Raw genomic sequence first — 26,997 nt, forward strand, 5'->3', positions numbered from 1 at the left:
AACAAGAATGAAAACGAAACCTAGGGTTGAAAATAGACCAAGTATAACCCTAAGGGCAAAATGGTCTTTTCACACAGAAACAAAGTCTTGAGATGTATGTCATCCCTAAGACATAAGTATGACTTCCCATGAAGCCACGGAACCCAAAAGAAAACAAAGCAAAAGTGACATTTTAAAAGCAGACAAGTTTAGCCCTAAGCGCAAAATGGAAATTTCCAGAAAGATGTGGGTGCTACTGAGCACACCATTGGATAGAAATGAAAAGTAATAAAGTTAGACTTAAGAATTACTTGCTTTGGAGTCCAGACACAGAAATATGATCAAAAACAAAATCGGTGTCATCGTGGCTAAAGGAGCAAGACCCCATGTGCGCGTGCGCACGGCCAAGCAAATGTTGACAGCAGTTGATTTTGGCATAAAATGCTGAATAGAGAGCAAAAAGAGAAGCTTAAACGAATTTTTTTAGAAAAACTCAAAGAAGAAAACCCCCCTTAAAATAAAGTTTTCTAGCTGACCATGTCAAAATAAAAATTTATTTTTGATGTGAAATCCCCAAAATACCCTTTTGCTCAGTTTTGACAAAAACCTAAAATGGAATTTGCTTCAAGTGTTCAATTGGTCGAAAATGAAGTTGTGTGCTGAAAGGGTTGTGCATGCAAATGTAATAAGTATTTTAAAGTGTGCAGGAATGGTTCACGGCCCCCAAATATGCCCGATACAAAATATGACCTGTCAAATCTAAAATTTACCTAAAATGACTTTTAAAAGCAAATCTTGAAACCAAAATACATAGATGAAAATGAAAAGGTGTTTGGCCCTTGGCCACACCTCAAATATATTAAAAAGAGTCCTAATGAGTGTTTTTTGGCACACTTTACTTACTCCGAATTGAAAATGACATCTTAAAACATCTAATTTTTTCATTTTAACTAAAAGTACTTAGAAGCAACTTAAAAGTAAATGTCCTTAGCCTTATCTCATACATATTAAGTATGTCCTAAAGAGTGTATCTAAGTACACTTTACATAACACAAGGCATAAACAACATATTGAACCTAGCTAAGTAGTACAACTTTTAAAAGTAAAACTTAAACATGCTAACACTTGTATGTGGACAAAAATGCATTAAAAGTATTCCAATTTAACACGACAACCTTGGGATATTGTACGACCTGAAACCATGTCTTCTTACCTAAAACAAATCGCATTCAGCGAGGTGAGTAATTTACATTACTCATAGGGAATGAACATGCATAGACATAAAGTTTTACAAGTTTTGCAAGTTGATATGAATCAATTCATGTGGTTCATTCCACCTAACGTCTATGTCAAAAGTGAAACTAAAGGAGCATCTCAAGCTATTTAAGCAATTGAAAATGAAATATGCAACATGTAAGCATATTGGGTACAAGCATGCTAAATGAAATTTAAATATACTGTAACAAGTATACCAGGTATAAGTATACTAAACGGAGTTGAAAAACAAATAAAGTGAGTATACAAGGTACAAGTATAGTAAATGGAATTTAAATAAACATGAAGTAAGTATACAAAGTGCAAGAATACTAAATTAAATTAAATACATGTAAAACAAGTATACAAGCACAAGTATACCATATGGAATTTAAATACACACGAAGCAAGTATACAAAGTACAAGTATACTAAATGGAATTTAAATACACGAAACAAGTATACAAACTCAAGTATACTAAATTAAATTGAAAACGCAAACACCAAATCACAAGCTACAAGTAATCCATGATTAACAAGTAGGAATTGAATGCAAAATCAAGTAGTGGAAAGACTAGGACATGTGGTCTCAAGACCATACAAGTTATTCCGGGTTATTACGACCCACAAGGTAATAACTAGTGCACACTTAATGTTATAGGGAGAACTCTTATCTCTCGTACTAGAGCCGAACCCTAGCCGTAAGATATACTCAAGTCCTTACAAGCTTTCGAAAAACATAAGTTCATGACATATACTCAAGTACAATGCATGAAACTATCTACCAAATACAAGTAGGGTGAAACCATACAAACCATGCCCTAAGGATTCAAGTCTACAATGGCATACACCATGTGCGATTTGTTACATATGTAAATGTATACAATGTCGAATCTTCAATGTGCGATTCGTTAAACGCTATAGTGACATTATCATTCAACTAAATCAAATTACCATTAAGTGAGCTACAAGTACTAAATATTCTACAACTTAGTAACAAACTTCTAAGGTAAATATAGTAGTACACAACAAAATACATTTCTAGGAATTAACAATTTATTAAATCAAATAATCTCTACGCAATATTCATAAGCTACACATGCTTTGAATTCCTAAATATTAATTAAACCAAGTGTGATACCCCTCGGATATGAGACACAGGTTGATCAGGCCTAGGCCCAAACCCGAGGGATATCAAACAATTAATATGTAACCGAACACAGAATACAAGATAAAATAAGAAATAAAAATAATAAGCTGAAAAAATCTAGAAATAAAATCCTTTGTAATTAAATACTTAAAACCTGATAATCCAAAACTCCATAAGTTTACAACTCAGGAATCCATCCATTGGACCCCTTATTAAAATTCTCTAAAAGATACTGAAATAATAAAAATAAAATCCAAAGCTATTATAGAGAAGATTCCTACATAATCGGAGGAATGAATAGTTGTATCTGCTCTGCACGTCCAAACTCCAACCCTGGAATTGACGAACACCTGAAAAATAAAGAAGTGGATCAGGCCCACATGCAAGTCCTGATCTACTACAATCCAAACAGTAATCCAATACGCAGATACAACCTAAGAAGACTCAACAGTATCTAGAGTAGTCCATATATGTATATAGTACACACTATAGGACGCTCGCTAGTCCAGTAAGTCTGTCTCAGCCTGAATAGAAGGCAACATGCGAATACGCACCCGAAGGTAGGCATGAGTACCTAGACCTACCAGGGAACAACACCTATGTCCAGTTATCCATCATAGGCGATATACGCGCCCAAACCATGGTCCTGAGACTCAAGCTTATACCATGGCACATAAAATAAATATATAAAGTCCGTACTCTTAATACAACATATCATCCATCTGTATAGTGGTCTGATATATGTATAACCAATCCATCCTTAAACCACAATAGGTCATTCAATTTATTTGTTGGACATGACACAAGTAGGTGATGGACTTAACCTTTATAGTTAATCCATACCTTAATCCAAATTTGATAGGACTTAGTGTTTTGAACTAATCCATTCCCAATATAGGTAGGTCTTAGTGTTTTGAACCAAGCCATCCCTAATATGACACCGTCCCATACCGGTTCAAATATATATCCATATAAGTAGGACTTAACCTTTTATGGTTAATCCAACTCATTCCAAATTAGGTAGGATTTAGTGCTTAAACTAATCCATACCTAGTATGTCACCGTCCCATACCGGTACATACAATCCTCCAATTAACGAAGTTGACAAAAACAAGAATAAGTATTTAGCAACCATACTCCAGAATTAGCATAAATATAGTTCAACATGTATATAACCAACTTATGCAGTCAATATAAGATCTAGAATCCCAATTACAGTCCGTTAAATTTATTAAGTAGAATTACACAATCTACCTCTCTAAACAGTACCATAACTGATGCAATGTAAAATAGATTTTAACACCAGTTGATCCCAACTAAGCATATATATAGCTATACAATAGTATGCTTATAACATGGCTACAAAACATGATTTATAAATCCAAGTCATGCAGAGAAATAAAATTCCAAAAATAGTAGACAATAGAAATTAATTTTCAAATCATTCACCCATGGGTTCACTGTTTAATCTTAGATTAATCCCGTTCTTAGTTCCTACTTGTAATCATGCTTCCCAACATTTTTACAAGTCTTAAGCATTAAATTACAACATCCAGTAGCCTTTAAACAATTTTAGAAAATCCAATTTCAGCCAAAAAACCCCTAAAAAAATTCGATTCTGTACGTTTTAAAATGGAGCTGGCTCTAAAATTTGGAGCCTACTCAATTTTTCTCTTAGAGCTAGATCTAAACCACTTAGATCCGGCTCAAAGACACTTAGAGCCACCTCCAAATAAGTTTGGAGCCGGCTCTAAGGTATTTGAGAGCCTGCTCGCTTTTCCCCTAGCCGCCGTTGTCCGTTCCAGCTTCATCTTCTCCAATTCCAGTGATTACCAGAGCCTCTGTAACATGTTTTAATTCTCATTCTAGGTTCAATCTCAGTCCTAGGTACATATTAAACCACTGATATTTCAATGATAGCATGCATAAAACATAGGTTTAGAAGCAACGATTACGAAACCTTAGTCTGAAACTTTAAGCAACCCACAACAGATTTATTTGGTGATCTTCATTACTATTTTAAGAACTTATTCTAGGGTTCATTTAAATATCTCAAACTAATACTAAAACATAGATATCCAATCACAACAGGAATTTAACACAAGTGCTAAAATAATCGGCAACGAGATTTCTGTTGAAACCTTTAAGCAACATCAAACAAATTAACTCAATAGAAACAAAATACTGATTCAACATGCATACAAGATGAATTATAACATTCGTTGAATCTATTTTAATGTTTGATTAATTCCTGGAGTCTAACTAGGCATGCACAGAACACGAATTAACAGGAGAGAGAAGAACAGAGACTTACTTGCAGTTTCAGATTTGAAACAATAATTCACCGTCTCTATAAATTCCGGCAATGTCAACTTGTTGTTATCAACCTCTGCCATTCCTAGTTAGGACCAGAACTCCTCCTTGAATCCCTCCCTTAATCTCCTAAAGTTTCTCTCAGTAAACCACACAAGCTCCCTCTCTGTTTCTCTGCCCTCACAACTCTCTGTATGGCTCTGTTATTGAAGGTGGTGAGTAGGGTTTATCAAAAACCCTAGGCAAATGTATACCCATATATTTATAGAGTTATACCAAACCCTAAATTAATTCAAACCCTAACTAAATCCTAACAGGCCCATAGAACATAATTAAAACCTGTGTCGGCTAAATAAACTAAACCCTAAATTATAAAACAGTTAATTTTACATAAGCACGTAATTCTAAATTATAAAACAGTTAATTTTACATAAGCACGTAATTAAGAAAACTTAAGAAACATAATTAAATAACCAATTAACCTAAAACAGTTTTATTTAAACAATTAATTCACGAAATGCAAATAATCAAGCAAATAATTTATTAACCAAATATTTAAAACAATTTAATTCAAGTAATGCAATTAATCCAATAAAAAATTTATTTAAACAAACAAAATATAATTTAAACAATAAATTTAGTAAAAACACACATACATAATTAAAATAAATGCCAAGACTATCCTTTTTAAAATTAGGGGTATTATTTTCCCCCCTAACAAAAGGAATTCCGTCCTCGGAATTCGCTCTTACCTTCTTCCCATAATTCAGGAAACTGCGAGCGAATGACATCCTCTCGTTCTTAAGTGGACTCAGCCTCATTGTGATGACTCCACTGAACACATACCAAAGGAATAACCTTAGTACGAAGAATCTGATCTTGTCGGTCTACAATACGACACGGCGGCTCCAACTCAATCTCCCCAACATCGATATGCTGATACTGATCCTCATCGCGCAGAAATTTCCACAACATGGAAACATGAAACACGTTGTGGACACAATCCAAAGTATCTGGAAGTGCCAACCGATAAGCAACAGCTCCAACATGATCCGTAATCATGAATGGACCGACAAACCGCGGTGCCAACTTCCCTTTCTTCCCAAAGCTCATAATGCCTTTCATAGGTGACACTTTTAGGAGAACCTAATCTCCAACTCTAAACTCCAAAGCACAAGTACACCGATCAGCATAACTCTTCTGCGTACTCTGAGCAGTACGCATGCGATCCTTAATAAGAGCAATCTTTTCAGAGGTATCCTTGATGAACTCAGGACCCAAGAATCGATTCTCTCCAACCTCCATCCAACAAATAAGTGATCGACATGGTCGACCGTACAATGCCACAAATGGTGCCATACCAATAGTCTTCTGAAAACTATTGTTATACGCAAACTTCACAAGCGGCATGTAATCCTCCCAATGGCCCTTGAAATCAAGAACCCATGACCGAAGCATATCTTCCATAATCGGATTCACCCGCTCAGTATGTCCATCAGTCTCAGGATGATAAGCAGTACTAAGGTGCAACTCTGTACCCAAAGCCTGCTGAAAACTCTTCCAGAATCCGGACACAAAGCTCGAATCCCGGTTAGATATAATAGACAATGGAATACCATGTAGCTTTACAATCTCTGTAATGTAAAGCCTTGCCAACTGCTCCGAAGTGAAGTTAGTGCGAATACGTAGGAAATGAGCTGATTTGCTCAACCTATCCACGATGACCCAAATGGAATTGTGACCCTTGAAAGAAGTAGGCCATCCCTCCACAGAGTCTATAGAAATGTTCTCCCATTTCCACTCCGATATCAGTAGTGGTTGTAGAGCTCCTGCCGGCCTCTGATGATCAATCTTAACCATTTAACAAGTACTATATTGAGAAACAGACAGAGCAATATCCCTCTTCATACCTGCCCACCAAAACTGCCACTTCATATCCTGATACATTTTGTCTCTGCCTAGATGAACAGAGAACTCAGAGTGGTGAGTCTCAGTCATCACATCCTTCCTCAAATCATTAGCAGAAGGTACCACCAAACGTCCCTTGTACCTCAAACCTCCGTCAGTCCCAACATGATAAAATGGAACTTCCCCAGAAGCTATCTCTGCAACTTTGTCGATACACTGCTGATCGGTGAGTTGTGCTTGTAAAACCTTGTGAATGATGGAGGTGTAACCACCATGCAAGCCATAAAAGCGTCTGACAACTCATCTATATTCTTCAAACCATTCCACTCAGTGGTGATGTGACAGCCCAAGTTTTTCAACCCGGTGCGTCAGTGATGAACCGAAAGATGACCCGATAAAGGATCCAAAATGCGGAAGCAAAAGACAAAAAAAATGGCCTCTAGAGATACAACATGGCTCTAAGACACCATTATGACCCTCAACGAGGTCACGGAACCCAAAGGAATCAAATGGGGAAATAACGTTTCAAAAACGAACAAGAATGAACCTAGGGCAAAATAGTCATTTCTAGCTTAAAAGTGGGTGACACTGAGTACACCATTGGAAAGACAATGAAAAATTAATGAACTTAGACTCAAAAATCACTTGATTTGGAGTCTGGATGAAGAAGATATGGCTAACGGAAGAAGAAGGGGCAAAACGGTCAAAAAGTGCCAACCCAAGATCATTTAACTGGTTAGGAGACCTTCCTAACCGGTTAGGAGGTCAAAAATCATGAGAAAAACACTGCCCATGCACATGTAACCGGTTACAAAACCCTTCGTAACCGTTTACATGTGAAGGAGGCAAAATGGGCAGTCCAAAAACCTGGTAGCAGGGGTTTTTCCGGAAAAAATGGAAATTTGAGGACCAATATGACATTTTCTGGAAAAACTCAAAGAATAAACCCCCCTCAAAATCGAGTTTTCTACATGACTTGAGGGGAAAATTGAAAAATATGCAATGTAAAATGCCCAAAATGCCCTCCCAATAAAACTGGTCTAGAGGGTCCAAAAAAGCTGCTAAATTGAAAAACAGAAGCTGAACTTCGGATGCGATTTCCGATGCCAAGATTGCATTTTCTAGAAAAACACAAAGAAGAAACCCCCCCTAAAATCACATTTTCTATTTAACCATGTGAAGAACGGAATTTATTTTCCAAAGAAAATTTCCAAAATACCCTTAGGTCAGAATATGCAACAAAAACGCAAAATGAGTCCATTGGAGGCTCAAAATACAAACGATGAGGTTTTGCCCGGAAACGACTATGCACTCAAACGTAACTTATCTATTTAGAAGTGCTACAATGGTCTATGGCCCAAAAATATGGCCGATACAAAATATGACCCTCCAACGGCCAAAATGACAAAATGAAGTTTGGAATGAAAACTTGAAACCTAAAATCATGAAATGATTTCGAAATGCCTTTTGGACCTTGGTCACACTTCATGCATGTTAAATGAATGCTAATGGAAGAAGTTCATACACAATGCACGCTCCGGTGCAAAATAGCATACTAAAACGCATGGTTTTCCATATGTTCTCATCTCGAAGGCAAAAATGAGCATCCTTAACATAAATGTAATTTCGAAAGGAGTTTGGCCATTTGCCTCATGTCATATACATAAAATGAGAATCAGAAAGTGTGCTTAGGCACACATTACAAGTCTAGAAGCAAATATACACATTTGACATATAAAGTTACAAATGGCTTTTCAAGCCAACCTTCACAAGAATTGAACCCTTCAAGTTCCCAAATCATCCAAGCATGTTGAGAATCTCTAACCTTGAATCCTGTACCTGAAATATGCCCCAGTATCATAGGGGTGAGTAACATAAAGCTACTCGTAGGAAATGAGCATGCATCGACCTACGTTTTACAAGTTTGCATGATTAATTATTGTGGTTCATTCCACCAAATGTCTATGTCAAAGGTGAGACTCAAGGAGCATCCTAGTTACCTAAGATCATTTCAATCAATCACCTCATTCATGCAATTTTAGCAACATAGGGTTATGTTTACACAAAGCAACAACGTAGGAGCATGCTTACACAAAGCAACTAACATAGATTCTCAAAGTCATCAATTTGAAATCTAAAGAACGAAAACAACATAAGTGATCATGCCACCTAACGTCTATGTTCCAAATGAATCTATAGGATCATTCCTACTTTACATTTGAACAACACAACATGAATGTACTTAACAACATCAAAAACTTATAATGATTCATTAAAATCATAAAATAAGAATGTACTTAACAACATTAAAAGCTCACAATGATTTATTAAAAACCATGAACATGAATGTACTTAACAACATTAAAATGATTATTAAAATCATAAAACATGGATGTACTTGGCAACATCAAAATCTACAAAGATCATAAAGCATGAATGTACTTAACAACATCAAAATCACTGATAACCAAAACCACAAGTCACAATATAAACATGATTGCTAACTTGGAATTGAATGCAAAAATAAATAATGAAAGACTTGGACATCTAGAATTGGAATTCTACCGTGATCAATAGTTGTTCCGGGCACTAACCCGCAGGGAAAACCACCCTAAGTGCGCACTATCTCAATTGGGGAGAACTTATACCTCCCGCACTAAAGCCATATCATAGTAACCATGTCCCAAGTGACTCCAAAATAAATAAGTTAACAACTTTTATATATACGAAACCACATTCCATACACAAGTAGTTTGTAACCACACAATACATGCTCTAAATTCACAACTACTATAAGATGACAAATGTCGAATCTTCAGAGCGTGATTCATTACGCGCTATAATAACATCACATGTCGAATCTTCAGTGTGCAACTCGTTACACGCTATAACAAGATAATCCAATATTGAAACGTAATCTCATAAATTCATTACAAGTCTAAAATCATGCTTTAGATATACAATCAACGTCAAACACATGATTTAAATCCATAATGCAATAGAAACGGAATTTAATCAAGTAAACTAACTAATTCCTTTAAGTTGCAATTCTCAACCAAATGGCCTCAAATTACACGTGTTAAACAACATAGCATGGTCATTGCATATACCAATTCCAAAACTTGATTAGGCCAATTGAATAACAAAATGAAATTTAATTAAATCATGATAATCAAATCCTTAAATTCTAAAACAACATAAAATGGTCTCATATTAACATATACTAGTATACAAGTCCTAGTCATCTCAAATATCAAGTCAAAACTTAATTATGCTAAAGGAACCATTAAATAGATTTTAATTAATCATTTTAATTAAAGTCTCTAGATTTTCATACTTATCCAAATGCTCTCAAATTAAAGTATGTTAACAAACATGCTTAGACTTAATTTAAAAGCATACTACAAGTTCATTTCATGCAAGGTATGGCCATGGAAATTTATCTTTCACAAAAGAAAAATATTAAATAAAAAGCTCAACTCTTATTCAAATAATCCCTATTTAATATATGTTATCAAACATATTAAAGCTTAATTTATCATCATGACACAATTCAAATATAAGCTATACACATTCTTGAAATTTAAATCTTACACAAAGAAATAAATAATACTAACTTTCTAGATTTGATAAAAGGCATACATATGAGTTGTATAATCATGGAAAACACTCAATACAACACACAAACAATCCTAAAACATTCCTTACCTCCATTTGAGATGAAATCTCAAATCCCCACCAAAATGAAATGGCTCCGAATCCGACGAAACTTCTAGGTTTTGTTGGGGACAACACGATCTACATGAACCCCCAAGAAGCCCCATGAAAATCCAAACTTGACCTCGATCCCGAATTCAAAATTTGGTCAGAAATGGTTTCTAATAAGGGGGAAAGGTGCATGGCGTCAAGGCAAACATTAAACGTTAAGGCCGAAGACTTATTATCAAAGAAAAGTGGATCGAAGGAGGAGAGAGAAAGTGGAAGCCATGGGAGGGAGCTTAGCCAGCCATGGGAGAGGAAGAAGAAGAAGAAATCTGATTTTTTTGTTCTTAAGTCCCATATTTATAGTAAGTCTCAAAAAGTGCCCCGAAAGGGCCCCTCCGGGTCCGGAAAAGTGGATTTTGAGCAAACGAGCTCAAACCCCAAAACTCCGTGAACAAAAAAGATTCAAAATGAGAAAAAATGAACAATGGAAGAAACGACGTCAAAAACCAAGTCCCGTACAGAAAGTTATGCCCAAAACAAGTTTTGCGCAAACCGAGGCGAGAAACCCTGAAACTGGAGAAAAACGACCAGAAGGAAATTCTATGAATTTACGAGTCAACAAAAAGAGAAAATGAATCCCGTACAAGGATCCAGGCTCTAGACGAGATATTTTGCAATAACTTTCATTAATTGCACAATGGCCCCTACAAAAAGGGTTAACGGCGAAACTGCCCCAGAATGAAAATATCTTCCAAAAGATATTTTCTTAGATGCCCCTGAAATAAAATATCTTCAAATGATATTTATGAAAAACACCCCAAGAAAAGAAAATAATTCCAAAGAATTGTGCATCCACGCCCCTATGGACATCGGGAGCAACTAGAGTACTTTCTTGCAAAAGTGAAGATACGTATTTCATGGAAGCCACTCAAGATAAAGATACGTGAAGTCAAAAACCAACTCCGGACACAAGAAGAGTGGTTACGCAAATAAAGTGACAACGAGGAAAGGACAAAATAGGGAAAAAGACAAAATAGGGAAAAAACAAAAAGTGAATAGTGTCGAAAAACGAAAAATGCGGAATTGACTCGGTCCTCAAAGGAAGTTGTCAATCCACAGAAAAGAGTCTCGGAAATCACTCCAGAGCATTTGAGATGACACTGATCGACAAGAAACCAAACTCAAAAGGGAAAAGACAACGGAAAAAAATTTATCCGAAAAATTCGGGTCATTACAGGTGAATAGAGCAGAAAGACTACCAACAGGTCGGCGACTGAGTGCATCCGCCACCACATTCGCTTTACCTGGATGGTACTGTATAGAAAAATGATAGTCTTTTACAAACTCCAACCACCTGCACTGTCTCATATTCAGCTCCCGCTGAGTGAACAAGTACTGCAGACTCTTGTAATCATTAAATAATCTAAAGGACTCACCCAACAGATAATGCCTCCAAATACGTAAGGCAAAGACCACTGCTGCCAACTCCAAATCATGTGTTGGATAATTAAGCTCATGAGGCTTAAGCTTCCGAGATTCATACGAAATCGGTCTCTCTTCCTGCATCAAGACACATCCAAGACCCTGCAATGAAGCATCCAAGTAGACCAGATACTCTATCCCACTCTATGGGGTAGACAAAACCAGTGCAGAAGTCAACTTAGTGTTCAGCTCATCAAAAGCTTTCTGACAATGTTCATCCCACACGAACCGTACACCCTTCTTAGTCAGATGAGTGAGTGGTCCTGCTATCTTTGAGAACCCCTAGATGAACCTCCTGTAATACCCTACCAGACCGAGAAAACTCCAAATCTCGGTAGGTGATGTAGGTTGTCCCCACTCAACCACTGCGGAAACCTTGGCTGGATCTACCGCTATTCCCTTTTCTGACACCACGTGACCCAAAAACTTCACTTCCCGCTGCCAAAATTCACATTTCTCAAACTTGGCATATAACTGGTGCTCGCGAAGCGTCTGCAACACCATCCGAAGATGTCTCGCATGATCATCCTCAGACCTAGAATAGATCAAGATATCATTAATGAAAATAATGACAAACTGATCCAAATAAGCCCTGACGACCCTGTTCATTAAGTCTATGAACACTGCTGGTGCATTAGTTATCCCAAACGGCATGACACGAAACTCATAAGAACCATATCTCATGAGAAACGCGGTCTTAGGAATATCCCGCTCCCTAACTCTCAGCTAATGATAACCAGAACGCAGATCAATCTTGGAGAAGTACGTGGCTCCCCTTAACTGATCAAACAAATCATCAATCCTAGGTAAAGGGTACTTGTTACGAATCGTAACCTTGTTCAACTCTCTGTAATCTATACCCAAGCAGAGCGAACCATCCTTCTTATTCACAAATAGTACTGGTGCTCACCAGGGTGACGTATTCCTATGAATAAAACCCTGGCTGAGTAACTGCTGAATCTGATCCCTCAGCTCTCGCATCTCCACTGGTGTCATCCTATGTGGTGCCCTAGCGATAAGCGTAGTGCCTGGAGCCAAGTCTATCACAAATTCGATCTTGTGACTAAGTGGCAACCCTGGAATCTCCTGAAATACTTCCGGGAAGTCCTGTACAACTGGTATGCTATCCACTGATACAGTAATCCCCTCCTCCATTTCCTACTTCATTCGAAACAAATAGGTGCTAGTGTCCCCGTTAAAACGTGGCATAGCAACGACATAAACATCCTGACTAGGTATGGTAACCACAATAGACCCATCCAAAACAAATAACTTGAGCATGGCAGTGATAACCAATCCATCCCAAGTATCCTGTCATAAGTGTGCATGTCCAGGACAAAAGATTGGCTAGAAATCCGAGTCTACCAAAATCTAGTGTCACAGGCACATCACTCTCATGAAAAATGGCAGTATTGCCCAACAATGTAGAAATATCCTGAGGTCTACTGCATATGTGTGTCACTAACCAATCCATGAAAATCCCATGTTTCTAAATACTCTGTAGAGCAAAACACATAAGATAAAATGAAATGCTCCGCAATCATCCCATTTTTAGATTATTATTCTATCCTGGGAATGCCTCCTTCTAAATCAAACCTACCATATTGATTTACACAAGTTTTCTTATAAACTTCTTGGTAATCAGTCTGTCTCCACACCATGTATTTACAAGCAACTATTTGCTTGCCTGTTCCACAAACCCCAATTACTCCACTTGGATAATCATCTATTAATGCAACATAATCATCCCAATATAGTTTAATAAAACCATATATATCACAAAAAATGCTATCGCACAACATAATAAAGATAGCCAAAACCGCTAGTTCACTTTATTAAGAACTTTTCCAAACCATAAACTGTCAAATGAATAATCATAAAATATTACTTAACAGAATCCTAGTGTACGTGATTAAATCCGTACTACATTCCTACTAATACCTCCTCCATGACTAGTAATTATAAGTACTCTTAAAAGAATAGTCATCCCTGAACTCCGGTGCCCTCCATCTTGGATGCAACGGTATCTCCTCCAACCTGATCTTCTTCGGGGTCTTCCTCTCCGCTTGGCTCAGCTTCGAGCACCACCGAAGTTGTGTTAGGTCCACAGTATGGTAGCCAATCCCGCATGCAAGAAACTTTCCTTGACTTGTACTCCAAAGCAACTCCTATTGGAATCAATTCCTTAGTCTCCAATTCTGCCTTCTTGATCGGCCTTCGTAGGGGAAATGTCGGAGTAACCTTCTTCGACCTTGGGCCCTTCTTTGCTTTCATTGCGGCCCTTATCCTCTTCCTAGTGCCAAACATTCTGCAATTACAAAATAAACTTGACATTAGTACTTTCTAAATGAACCATAAAGGAATACTATGAATCCTAAACTTAAGCTCTATTCACGAGAAAACACTACACAGAAGTCTTATATGATAGAATCCAAGAGACACTTGAACCTGGAGTGCTCTGATACCAACTGTAATACCCCACGGATCTGAGACACGGGTTGATAAGGCCCAGGCCCAAACCCGAGGGATATCAAACAATTAATATGTAACCGAACACAGAATACAAGATAAAATAAGAAATAAAAATAATAAGTTGAAAAAATCTAGAAATAAAATCCTTTATAATTAAATACTTAAAACCTGATAATCCAAAACTCCATAAGTTTACAACTCGGGAATCCATCCATTGGACCCCTTATTAAAATTCTCCAAAAGATACTGAAATAATAAAATAAAATCCAAAGCTATCATAGAGAAGATTCCTACATAATCGAAGGAATGAATAGCTGTATCTGCTCTGCACGTCCAAACTCTAACCCTGGAACTGACGAGCACTTGAAAAATAAAGAAGTGGGTCAGGCCCACATGCAAGTCCTGATCTACTACAATCCAAACAGTAATCCGATAAGCAGATACATCCTAAGAAGACTCAACAATATCTAGAGTAGTCCATATATGTATATAGTACACACTATAGGACGCTCGCTAGTCCAGTAGGTCTATCTCAGCCTGAATAGAAGGCAACATGCGAATACACACCCGAAGGAGGGCATGAGTACCTAGACATACCAGGGAACAACACTTATGTCCAGTTATCCATCCCAGGTGATATACAAGCCCTAACCATAGTCCTGAGACTCAAGCTCATACCATGGCACATAAAATAAATATATAAAGTCTGCACTCCTAATACAAAATATCATCCATCTGTATAATGGTCTGATATATGTATAACCAATCCATCCTTAAACCACAATAGGTCATTCAATTTATTTATTGGACATGACACAAGTAGGTGATAGACTTAACCTTTATAGTTAATCCATACCTTAATCCAAATTTGATAGGACTTAGTGTTTTGAACTAATCCATTTAGAACTAATCCATTCCCAATATAGGTAGGTCTTAGGGTTTTGAACCAAGCCATCCCTAATATGACACCGTCCCATACCGGTTTATATATTTATCCATATAAGTAGGACTTAACCTTTTTATGGTTAATCCAACTCATTCCAAATTAGGTACGATTTAGTGCTGTACTAATCCATACCTAGTATGTCATCGTCCCATATCGGTACATACAATCCTCCAATTAACGAAGTTGACAAAAACAGGAATAAGTATTTATCAACCATACTCCCGAATTAGCATAAATATAGTTTAACATGTATATAACCAACTTATTCATTCAATATAAGATCTAGAATCCCAATTACAGTCCGTAAATTTATTAAGTAGAATTACACAATCTACCTCTCCAAACAGTACCATAACTGATGTTATGTAAAACAGATTTTAACACCAGTTAATCCCAACTAAGTATACATATAACTATACAACAATATGCTTATAACACAGCTGCAAAACATGATTTATAAATCCAAGTCATGCAGAGAAATAAAATTCCAAAAATAGTAGACAATAGAAATTAATTTTCAAATCATCCACCCACGGGTTCACTGTTTAATCTTAGATTAATCCCGTTCTTAGTTCCTACTTGTAATCATGCTTCCCAACATTTTTACAAGTCTTAAACTTTAAATTACAACATCCAGTAGCCTTTAAACAATTTTAGAAAATCCAATTTCAGCCAAAAAGTCCTTAAAAAAATTCGATTCTATGCGTTTTAAAATGGAACAGGCTCTAAAATTTGGAGCCTGCTCAATTTTTCTCTTAGAGCCAGCTCTAAACCACTTAGAGCCGGCTCAAAGACAGTTGCAGTCACCTCCAAAAAAGTTTGGAGCTGGCTTTAAGGTATTTGAGAGCCTGCTCGCTTTTCCCCTAGCCGCCGTTATCCGTTCCAGCTTTGTCTTCTCCAATTTCGGTGATTACCAGAGCCTCTGTAACATGTTTTAATTCTTATTAAAGGTTCAGTCTCAGTACTAGGTACATATTAAACCACTGATATTCAATGATAGCATGCATAAAATATAGGTTTAGAAGCAACGATTACAAAACCTTAGTCTGAAACTTTAAGCAACCCACAACAGATTTATTTGGTGATCTTCATTACTGTTTTAAGAACTTATTCTAGGGTTCATTTAAATATCTTAAACTAATACTAAAACATAGATATCCAATCACAATAGGAATTTAACACAAGTGCTAAAACAATCGGCAACAAGATTTCTGTTGAAACTTTTAAGCAACATCAAACAGATTATCTCAATAGAAACAAAATACTGATTCAACATGCATACAAGATGAATTATAACATTCGTTGAATCTGTTTTAATGTTTGATTAATTCCTGGAGTCTAACTAGGCATGCACAGAACACGAATTAACGGGAGAGAGAAGAACAGAGACTTGCCTACAGTTTCAGATTTGAAACTATAATTCACCGTCTTTATAAATTCCAGCAACGTTAACTTGTTGTTATCAACCTCTGCCACTCCTGGTTAGGACTAGAACTCCTCCTTGAATCCCTCCCTTAATCTCCTAAAGTTTCTCTCAGTAAACCACACAAGCTCCCTCTCTGTTTCTCTGCCCTCACAACTCTCTGTATGACTCTATTATTGAAGGTGGTGAGTAGGGTTTATCAAAAACCCTAGGCAGACGTATAGCCATATATTTATAGAGTTATACCAAACCCTAAATTAATTCAAGCCCTAACTAAATCCTAACCGGCCCATAGAACATAATTAAAACCTGTGTCCGCTAAATAAACTAAACCCTAAATTATAAAATAGTTAATTTTACATAAGCACGTAATTAAGAAAACTTAAGAATCATAATTAAATAACCAATTAACCTAAAATAGTTTTATTTAAACAATTAATTCACGAAATGCAAATAATCAAGCAAATAATTTATTAACCAAATATTTAAAACAATTTAATTCAAGTAATGCAATTAATCCAGCAAACAATTTATTTAAACAAACAAAATACAATTTAAACAATAAATTTAGTAAAAACACACATACATAATTAAAATAAATGCCAGGACTATCCTTTTTAAAATTAGGGATATTACATCAAGTTACTATCATGCAAGCTATAATTACTAGGGATACAACAATTTAGTAATAAGCCTTAAAAGAAACTTCATGATTATTACACAAAATTTCATCGAGACACTAACAAAATCTCTAGAATTTAAAAAGTTAGCAAATGAAACAATTTACTACAACATGTTATACAATATATAAATATATACTAAACATGCTTTCAAATCATAATCATATGAATATACAACAAGACCAAAATCATGATTTAAACATGTAAGCAACATCAAATACATGATTAAATCATTAATACAACAAAATGGAAATTAATGATATAAAATAATTAATTTCACTATATTTTAAATCTCATCCAAATAATCCTTAATTAATATATGTCAAAGATGTCATCATGGTCATTACATATATCAAGTCAAATATTTATTCAAATGAATGGAACACTTAAATAAAAATTAATTAAACTAATTAATTAATTTTTCTAGATTTCGAATCAATTTCAAATGAATTCAAATAATTATATGTCAAAGATCCTATCATGGACAACACATATATGAAATCAAAAACTTAATTACATCATTGGAACAATTAAATAAAATTTAATTAAATTAAAATAATTAAATTTCTAGATTCTAAAACAACTACAAATGATTCCAAATTAATATATGCTAAAGAACAAGTCAAGGTCATTGCATATATCAAGTTAAAAACTTAATTAAATCAATAGAATCATTAAATAGATTTTAATTAATTTATTTAATTAAAATCTCTAGATTTTAAAACTCATCTAAATATTCTACAATTAATATATGTCAAAGAACAAGTCAAGGCCTAATTTAATATCATGTCATAAGTTAATTCCACACTAGATACAACTAGGTGAATTAAATTTCATACAAGGAAAATAATTAAATTAAATTCTAGATTATATATAAAGACATGCATACAAGTTATATAAACCTTAAAAACAATTAAGACACCAAAATTGTAAACCAATAACATCCCCTACCTCATAAGAGGATTGTTCCTCTTGAATCCAAAAGAAGCAAAGGAATTTCAAGAATTCCTTCAAGGGTTTTGTAGAGGTGAGTGAGGGGAAGCTAAAATATTCCAAGCTATAGGTTCAAAAGTGAGTGGAAAGGGATTAAAATGAAGCTTAAAGCTCTAAGCCAAGCTTTACTTCAATGGTGGCTAGGTTAGGGTTTGTGCAATGACCCGGTCATTTTCTTCCTTTTCCCTTTTTCCGTTGTCTTTTCTTTTCTGTGGATGGTTTTTCATCGCTTAGTGTCATCTCGAGTGCTCAGAATTGGTTTCTGAGACTCTTTCATGTGAATTGACAACTTCCTTTGAGGACCGAGTCATTTTCGCATTTTTCGTTTTTGGACACGATGCGCTATTTCGTCTTTTCCCTATTCTGTCATTTTCCCTATTTTATCTTATCTCCGTTTGTCAGTTTTTGGCACAACCTCACTTCTTGTGCTCGGAGTTGGTTTTTGACTTCACGTATCCTTATCGTGAGTGGTTTCCACGAAATACGTATCTTTACTTTTGCAAGAAAGTACTTTGGTTGCTCCCGGTGCCCATAGGGGCATGGATGCATAAATCTTTGGAAATAATTTCATTTCTTGGGGTATTTTTCATAAATATCTTTTGAAGATATTTTATTTCAGGGGCATCTAAGAAAGGAAGATATTTTCATTCTGGGGCAGTTTCGCAGTTAACCCTTTTTATAGGGTCCATTGTGCAATTAACAAAAGTTATTGTAAAATGTCTCGTCTGGAGCCTGGATCCTCGTACGGGATTCATTTTCACTTTTTGTTAACTTGTAAATTTATAGAATTCTGTTCTGGTCATTTTTCTCCAGTTTCAGAGTTTCTGGACCGGTTGCCGCCGAACTTGTTCGGGCATAACTTTCTGCTCGGGACTCGGTTTTCAACGCTGTTTCTTCCGTTGTTCATATTTTCTCATTTTGAATCTTTTTCGTTCATAGAGTTTTGCTGTTTGAGCATGTTTGCTCAAAATCCACTTTTCCGGACCCGGCAAGGCCCTTTCGAGGCACTTTTTGTGATTTACTATAAATAGGTACCTTAAAGAAGAAAAATCAGATTTTCTTCTTCTTCCTCCTCTCCTTGCATGACCAAAGGCAGCCATGGATGCCCATGGAGCTGCCATCTTCTCTCTCCTCCTTTAACCTACTTTTCCTAAGTGAAAATCCTTCGGCCTTTGCATTTGTTGCTCACTTCGTCGTGCTCTACCATTACCCCTTATTAGAAACCATTTCTGACCAAATTTTGAGTTTGGGATTTAGGCCAAGTTTAGATCTTCATGGGGCTTCTTGGAGATTCATATAGATCGTGTTGTCCTCGACAAAACTTAGGAGTTTCGTCGGATTCGGAGCCGTTTCGTTTTGATGGCTTTTGAGATTTTCATCTCAAATTGAGGTAGGGGGTGTCTTAGGATTATATTTGTGTTGTATTGATGATTATATATGCTTATACAACTTGTATGCATGTTTTGTATAAATTTTGGAATTTAATTTTAATTAATTTATTTGTAAAGGATTTAATGCTCAAGGATATGTATGACTTGGAATTGAATTGTAACATGCTAGGAAATTATGCTTGGATATGTTGGTTAACATATATTAAATTTGGCTCATTTGATTAAGAATTACAACTTTTATTTAATATTTATCTTTAGTGAAAGTTTAATTCACATGGTTGTATCAAGCATGAAATCAAGTTGTAATGTGGTATTTAAATAGGCCTTGACATGTTCTCTAACATAGATTAAATTGAGGGCACTTGGAATTGTTTAAAAATCTAGAGGAAATTAATTAATTAGCTTGATTAATTTTGTTTTAAGTGCTTTAATCACTTAAATTGTCATTCGATGTTATATATGTGATGACCATGACATGTCCTTTAATATATATTAAATTGAGGTTATTTGGGATTAACTTGAAATTTAGAGAATTTAACTATTTATGTCTAATTAAATTCTATTTTATTACTCCATGGATTTAATTGCATTTTGGAAGTTGTTTTTATATTTAAATCATGGATCTGGATTTGGTGTATGTTCACTTGATTATTTTTGAGTATTGGATAATATAGTTGTTACTTTTATATTCATGAGAATATATTTTTCCTTACTGAATATATTGTTGCTATGTGCAAGGAATTGCACACTCTGTATTTGACATCTTTCATGCCATAGTAGTTGTAGACTTTGAGCATGTATTGTATAAGTTTCCAAAATTAGATTGTGATTGGTAAACGGTTGATATCTTGTATATACATGTTGATATATATACGTTGTTGCACAATTTGTTGATTTTGGAAACTTAGGGATGTCGTTGTTGGCTACGGCTAGGACTTGATTCTAGTACGGGGGATTGTCCCTCTATATAGTCTAGGGCGCATATAGGGAGGTTACCCATGGGCTAGTAACCCTAAAGTAACTATGTTGTCGGTCTGATCCGGCATGACGTCCGAGTATCCACTTTGTTTGATTTCGTATTTCATTTCAAGTTGATAACTAGATGATATCGTAACTTGTGGTTCCTTATTTGATTTCCTATTTTGAGCTTAAGATGTAACTTTGTGAAAGCATGCTTTGTGCGTTGTATTGGAAGTTCCATTGTCGGTTAAATTGCATTGATATCATAAATTGTATTTTGATGTTCAAATGTAGTTTAGAAATGATCCTATAGATTCATTTTAAACATAGACGTTAGGTGGCATGACCCACTCTTGTTGTTTTCGTATTTTGGATTTCAAGTTAAAGACTTTGAGAATCTATATCTAATTGCTTTGTATAACATGTTTCCATGTTTGAATTGCATGAACAATGTGACTATGCTAGAAATGATCTAGGTAGCTTAGGATAATCCCTGAGTCTCACTTGACAATGACGTTTGGTGGCATGAGCCCCTTTAACATATTTCACCCTAAGGTGATAAAACTGTAAAACGCTAGGTCGATGCATGCTCATCTCCTACGAGTAGCTTTATGTTACTCACCCCTACGTTACTGGGGTATATTTTAGGTACAGGACTCAAGACTTGAAGATTTCATTGCCTTGGATCGTTTGGTAGCTTTATGTATCAAACTTGTATTATTTGATTCTATGTATGTAAAGTGTACATAAGTACACTCCTTTTAATGCATTTGTCATGTAGGACATGAGGTCAAGGGCCAAGTAAGTTTATATTTGCACTTGTATTCAATTGGTGCCATATTTTGCTTGAAAATGCATTTTTATCAACTATGGAGGCTTTGTATGCTAAAACTTGTTAATGGAATGTAAAGAGACTTTAGGCCATGTTGGTACATCTATTTTATCATATTGCATGCACTTGCATACTCACTTTGGCAAACAACACCATCCTAGATGAAATAAAAACTCTAAGTAGCATTTTTAGGGAGTTTTACCCTATTCTGTTCTAGGGGCATTTCGGGTATTTTAAAATGCATTTTTTCACTTTTCCTCGCGATTCACATAGAAAACTCAATTTTGAGGGGGGTTTCTTCTTTGTGTTTTTCCAGAAATGCCATCTTGGCCCTCAAAAATCCATATTTGTCCGAAAAATCCTTGCTGCCAGGTTTTGCAGATTTTTAGTGCAAATGTACTTGGTACTATTCGTCGACTTTTTTTTGAAAAGTGTGATGACTGATCCGAAACTCCTGGAGCTCTTGTGGGTGTATTTTAAGATTGCATTTTCAATTTAGGCAATTTAAAAACCTCCCAAAGCCCTATTTCCTTTGTTTGGGCAGCAGCTCGGAGAAATTTTTACCCCCTTGACCAGATTTTCTTGGGGGCATTCTAGGCATTTTACAATGCATTTTTTTTGTTTCTGTTCGCGAGCGGGGTAGGAACTTGATTTTAGGGGGGGTTTCTTCTTTGAGTTTTTCTAGAAAAATCCGTTTAAATGCCCGTTTTTACTCTCAGTTGCAGTAGTAGTGGGTTGACGGCACTGTAGCTGTCACGGCCTTCGTCGGGACGCCGCGACGTTGATTTTGTTTTTGACCTTTCTCCCTCATCCAGACTCCAAATCAAGTGAATTTTTTTTTGAAATTGATTAATTTTTCATTATTTATCCAACGGTGTGCTCAGTTGCACCAAGATATTTTTGGATAATTACCAATTTACCCCTTTTAGATTTATTGCTCGTTTTTATTTGTTTTGTCGTTTCTCCTTCGTCCGGAATCCGAATAATGAAATTCTTGAGTCCATCATGATTAGTTTTTTATTGTCTTTCTAGTGGTGTGATCGATAGCACTTGAATCCACTTTTGCAAAATGACCATTTTGCCCCTAGGTTCCTTTTTGTCTTTTTTGAAACGACACTTCCGCATTTGTTTTCCTTTGAGTTCCATGACCTCATTGAGGGTCACATTGGTGTCTTAGAGATGCATTGTATATCTAGAGACCATTGTTTCACCTTTCACTTTCGCATTTCGAATCCGTTATCGGGTCATCTTTTGGTCATCACTGACGCACCGGGTTTACAAAACTTGGGCCGTCACAGTTTGAGAGGAAAGAGATGAATTAAATTAAAAATAAAATATTTAAACTAGTTTTAGTGTATTTCTCCACTCACTATGTGCTCTTGCACTACCTCTCACACACACACTAATTGTAAGACAAATTTTGGAGCCTACACTTGTCACTAATCCAAGTATCCACTATAGGCTTAATCTTAAGCTTACACTTGTTAACCATCCAAGTCAGCAAGAGAACCTATCCTAGGTTAACAAGTGGGTGAATCATCACCCTCCACATGTCATCATCCAAGGCTCCCAAGTGTGAACCAATGAGATGCCTACAAGTGGACCAATGAAAGTGTGACACTATTCACACTTTTCGAAAATTACAAAAAGGTCATTTTTCAAAATATCTTTCAAATTAAATTACAAAATGGTCCCTAAGATGAAAAATAATTACTTTATTTAATTACACTAAAACCCCAAAAATCAAGAATGTTTTCGAAGAAACTAAGCATTCATGCCCTTTACGAACAAATAAACAACTAGCATGCTTTGCTACAAAAGTAAAAATACATATTTATTGGAAATTAAATATCATGGATGCATGCAAAGGTGGAATCAAATCCGAGCACAAAAAGTGAGGTTATGCAAAAGAAAACGAAACCAGGAAAAAGACGAAAAACGGAAAGAAAAAAAAAATGTAACGACCCGGATTATTCAACCCGGTGCGTTAGTGATGAACCGGAAGTTGACCTGATAACGGACCCGAAATGCGGAAGCGAAAGAAGCCAAATGACCTCAAGAGATGTACGTCATCCCTAAGGTCCCAAAATGACTCTCCATAAAGCCACGGAACTCAAATGAGCCAAGCAAATGAAGCAAGAATACCTAACCCGAAAAGAGATGAACTATGGGCAAAATGGTCATTTCTCACTAAAAAGGGTGCTACCGTGCACTCCATTGGAAGGACAACGAAAAATGAACAAAATTAGACTCAAGAATCGTCTGATTCTGAGTCCGGGTAGAAAAGATATGAAATTCCAACACCCGATGCGAAAATTATGAAGCAATGACTTAACATTTTCCAATATTTTCATAATAAACTTTGAAAACAAAAATGCATAGAAAATGAGATACATGTCATTGGCCTCTAGCCTCATCTCATACATGTTAAATACATTGAAAAGAGTGCACTTACATACACTTTACATATACGAATCAACGAATACAAGTTTAAACAAATAGGGCTACAAAGAGGCATCTTATGCTAACACTTGCATAAAATAGAAACTTAGAAACTGTAAGCCATCCAAGGAGCAATGGAATCTTCAAATCCTGAGTCCTGTACCTGAAATATGCCCTTGTATCGTAGGGGTGAGTAACATAAAGCTACTCGTAGGAGATGAGCATGCATCGACGTAGCATTTTACAATTTTATCACCTTATGGTGAAACATGTTAAAGGGGCTCATGTCACCTACGTCTATGTCAAGATGAGATTTAAGGAATATCCTAAGCTACCTAGATCATTTCTATCATAATCACATTGTTCATGTAATTCAAATAACATGGAAACATGTTATACAAGGCAACAAGATATAGATTCTCAAAGTCTTCAACTTGAAATCCAAAATATGAAAACAACAAGTGTGGGTCATGCCACCTAACGTCTATGTTCAAAATGAATCCATAAGGTCATTCCTAAACTACATTTGAACATCAAAACACAAATTATGATATCGATGTAATTTAACCAACAATGGAACTTCCAATACAACGCATGAAGCATGCTTTCACAAAGCTACATCTTAAGCTCAAAATAGGAAATCAAATAAGGAACAACAAGTTACGATATCATATAGTTATTAACTTGAAATGAAATACGAAATCAAACAAAGTGGATACTCGGACGTCACGTCGGATCAGACCAACAACATAGTTACTTTAGGGTTACTAGCCAATGGGTAACCTCCCTATGTGCGCACTAGACTATATAGAGGGACAATCCCCCGTACTAGAACCAAGTCCTAGCCGTAGCCAAACAACGACATCCCCAAGTTTCCAAAATCAACAAATTGTGCAACAACGTATATATATCAACATGTATATACAAGATATCAACTATTTACCAAGCACAATCCAAATTTTGGAAACTTATACAATACATGCTCAAAATTCACAATTACTATGGCATGTAAGATGTCAAATACAAAGTGTGCAATTCCTTACACATAGCAACAATATATTCAATAAGGAAAAACATATTCTCATGAATATAAAAGTAACAACTATGTTATCCAATGCTCAAAAGTAATCAAGTGAACATACATCAAATCCAAATCCATAATTTAAATATAGAAACAACTTCCAAAATGCAATTAAATCCATGGAGTAATAAAGTAGAATTTAATTAAACATAAATAGTTAAATTCTTTAAGTTCCAAGTTAATCCAAATAACCTCAATTTAATATATATTGAAAGACATGTCATGGTCATCATATATATAACATCAATTGACAAGTTAAGTGATTAAAACACTTAAAACAAAATTAATCAAGCTAATTAATTAATTTCCTCTAAATTTTTAAACAATTCCAAATGCCCTCAATTTAATCTATGTTAGAAAACATGCCAAGGCCTATTTAAATACCACATTACAACTTGATTTAATGTTTGATACAACTATGTAAATTAAATTTTCACTAAAGATAAATATTAAATAAAAGTTGTAATTCTTAATCAATTGATCCAAATTTAATATATGTTAACCAACATATCTACGCATAATTTCCTAGCATGTTACAATTCAAATCAAAGTTATACATCATCATAAATTTTAAATCTTATACAAAGAAATAAAAATTACTAACTTTCTAAATTTGATACAAGGCATACATATATACTGTATATCATGGCAAACACACAATACAACACACAAATAATCCTAAAACATTCCCTACCTCAATTGGAATGAAAATCCCAATTACCACCGAAATGAAATCGCCCCAAATTTTCGGTCCGCAAAACAGAGTTTTCAGCTTGCTACCTTCAACTTGTAAAATTCATAAAAAATTCAACTCTATCCTAAATTGAATGAATCCACAGCCCAATGAAAGCCTAAACACTGTAATTTGATAATATCAATTTAGTTTAACAAAATATTTTCCAATTGAATATGTTTTGACCCACAACTTTGAAACAAATTCTGCCCAGAAAACACATTTTCAGCTTGTAGCTTCCAACTTTGAAAATTCATGAAAAATTCATTTGACATCCAAATTGGGCAAACCTAATTTATTTTGGAAGTAAACATATTAGAGTGTAAAACTAAAAATTTAAGCCATGATCCAATGTCAAAAGGTTAGTGAAATAAATCATCTAAAAATATGTTTTCCGGCTGCAATAAAAACATGGACAGCAGATAGTTTCGGATTTTAAAAAAATGGGGAAAGTTGCAGTAAAAATTTCAAGGCAAATGAAGGACCACAGCTCCATATAAAAATTCATTTCCGGACCAAAAAGGAAAAGCTTCAATTTCCAACAACTAGCTTGCAACTTCAAAATTCATAACTAAATCATTTTAAATCCAAATTACATGAAACCAAAACTAAATGAAAGCTAATTGAGTATATTTTCATATTCTATATTCAATTTGACAAGATTAATTTCAAGTTAAAACAGTCTAAGGGAAAAATACAAGTACTTCTCTTCCATGCATGTAAAACACTGAATAATGACATAAAAATACTTCAAAATAATAGATCAATACCTCATTAGAGAATTGAATCTCTAGATACCATAGCAAAACTAGGAGTTAAGCTAGATCCTTCAAGGGTTTTGAAGAGGAGGATGAGGGGAACAAAAAGTATTACAAGCTTTATGGTCTAAAGTAAGTGGAAGGGCCTCGAAGATCACGGTCAATGCCTAAGGCTTCAAGCTCCATCCATGGAGGCTAGGGTTTTCTTGTAAGGAAGAGAATGAAATAATGTGGTTAAGTGTGAGTGGAGGAAATAGAAATCCTCCACTCACTATGTGCTCTTACACCATGGTCAACACACACATCTATGGTCAATTGCACAAAAACCCTCCTTTAAAACCATAATCCCAAAGTGGCCCAAAGATATTTGCAAGACTAAATTGTGAACCAACACTTGTCACCAATCCATGGCTCCTTCCTAGGCTTAATCCCATACCTACACTTGTCAACCATCCAAGCCAACAAGTGCACCAATCCTAGGCCAACAAGTGGGTGA

The sequence above is a fragment of the Cornus florida genome, unplaced genomic scaffold (genome assembly GCF_030987335.1).
Source record: "Cornus florida cultivar Cherokee Brave unplaced genomic scaffold, ASM3098733v1 CherokeeBrave_3.0.0_Hap2_Chr07, whole genome shotgun sequence".
Classification (NCBI taxonomy): Eukaryota; Viridiplantae; Streptophyta; class Magnoliopsida; order Cornales; family Cornaceae; genus Cornus; species Cornus florida.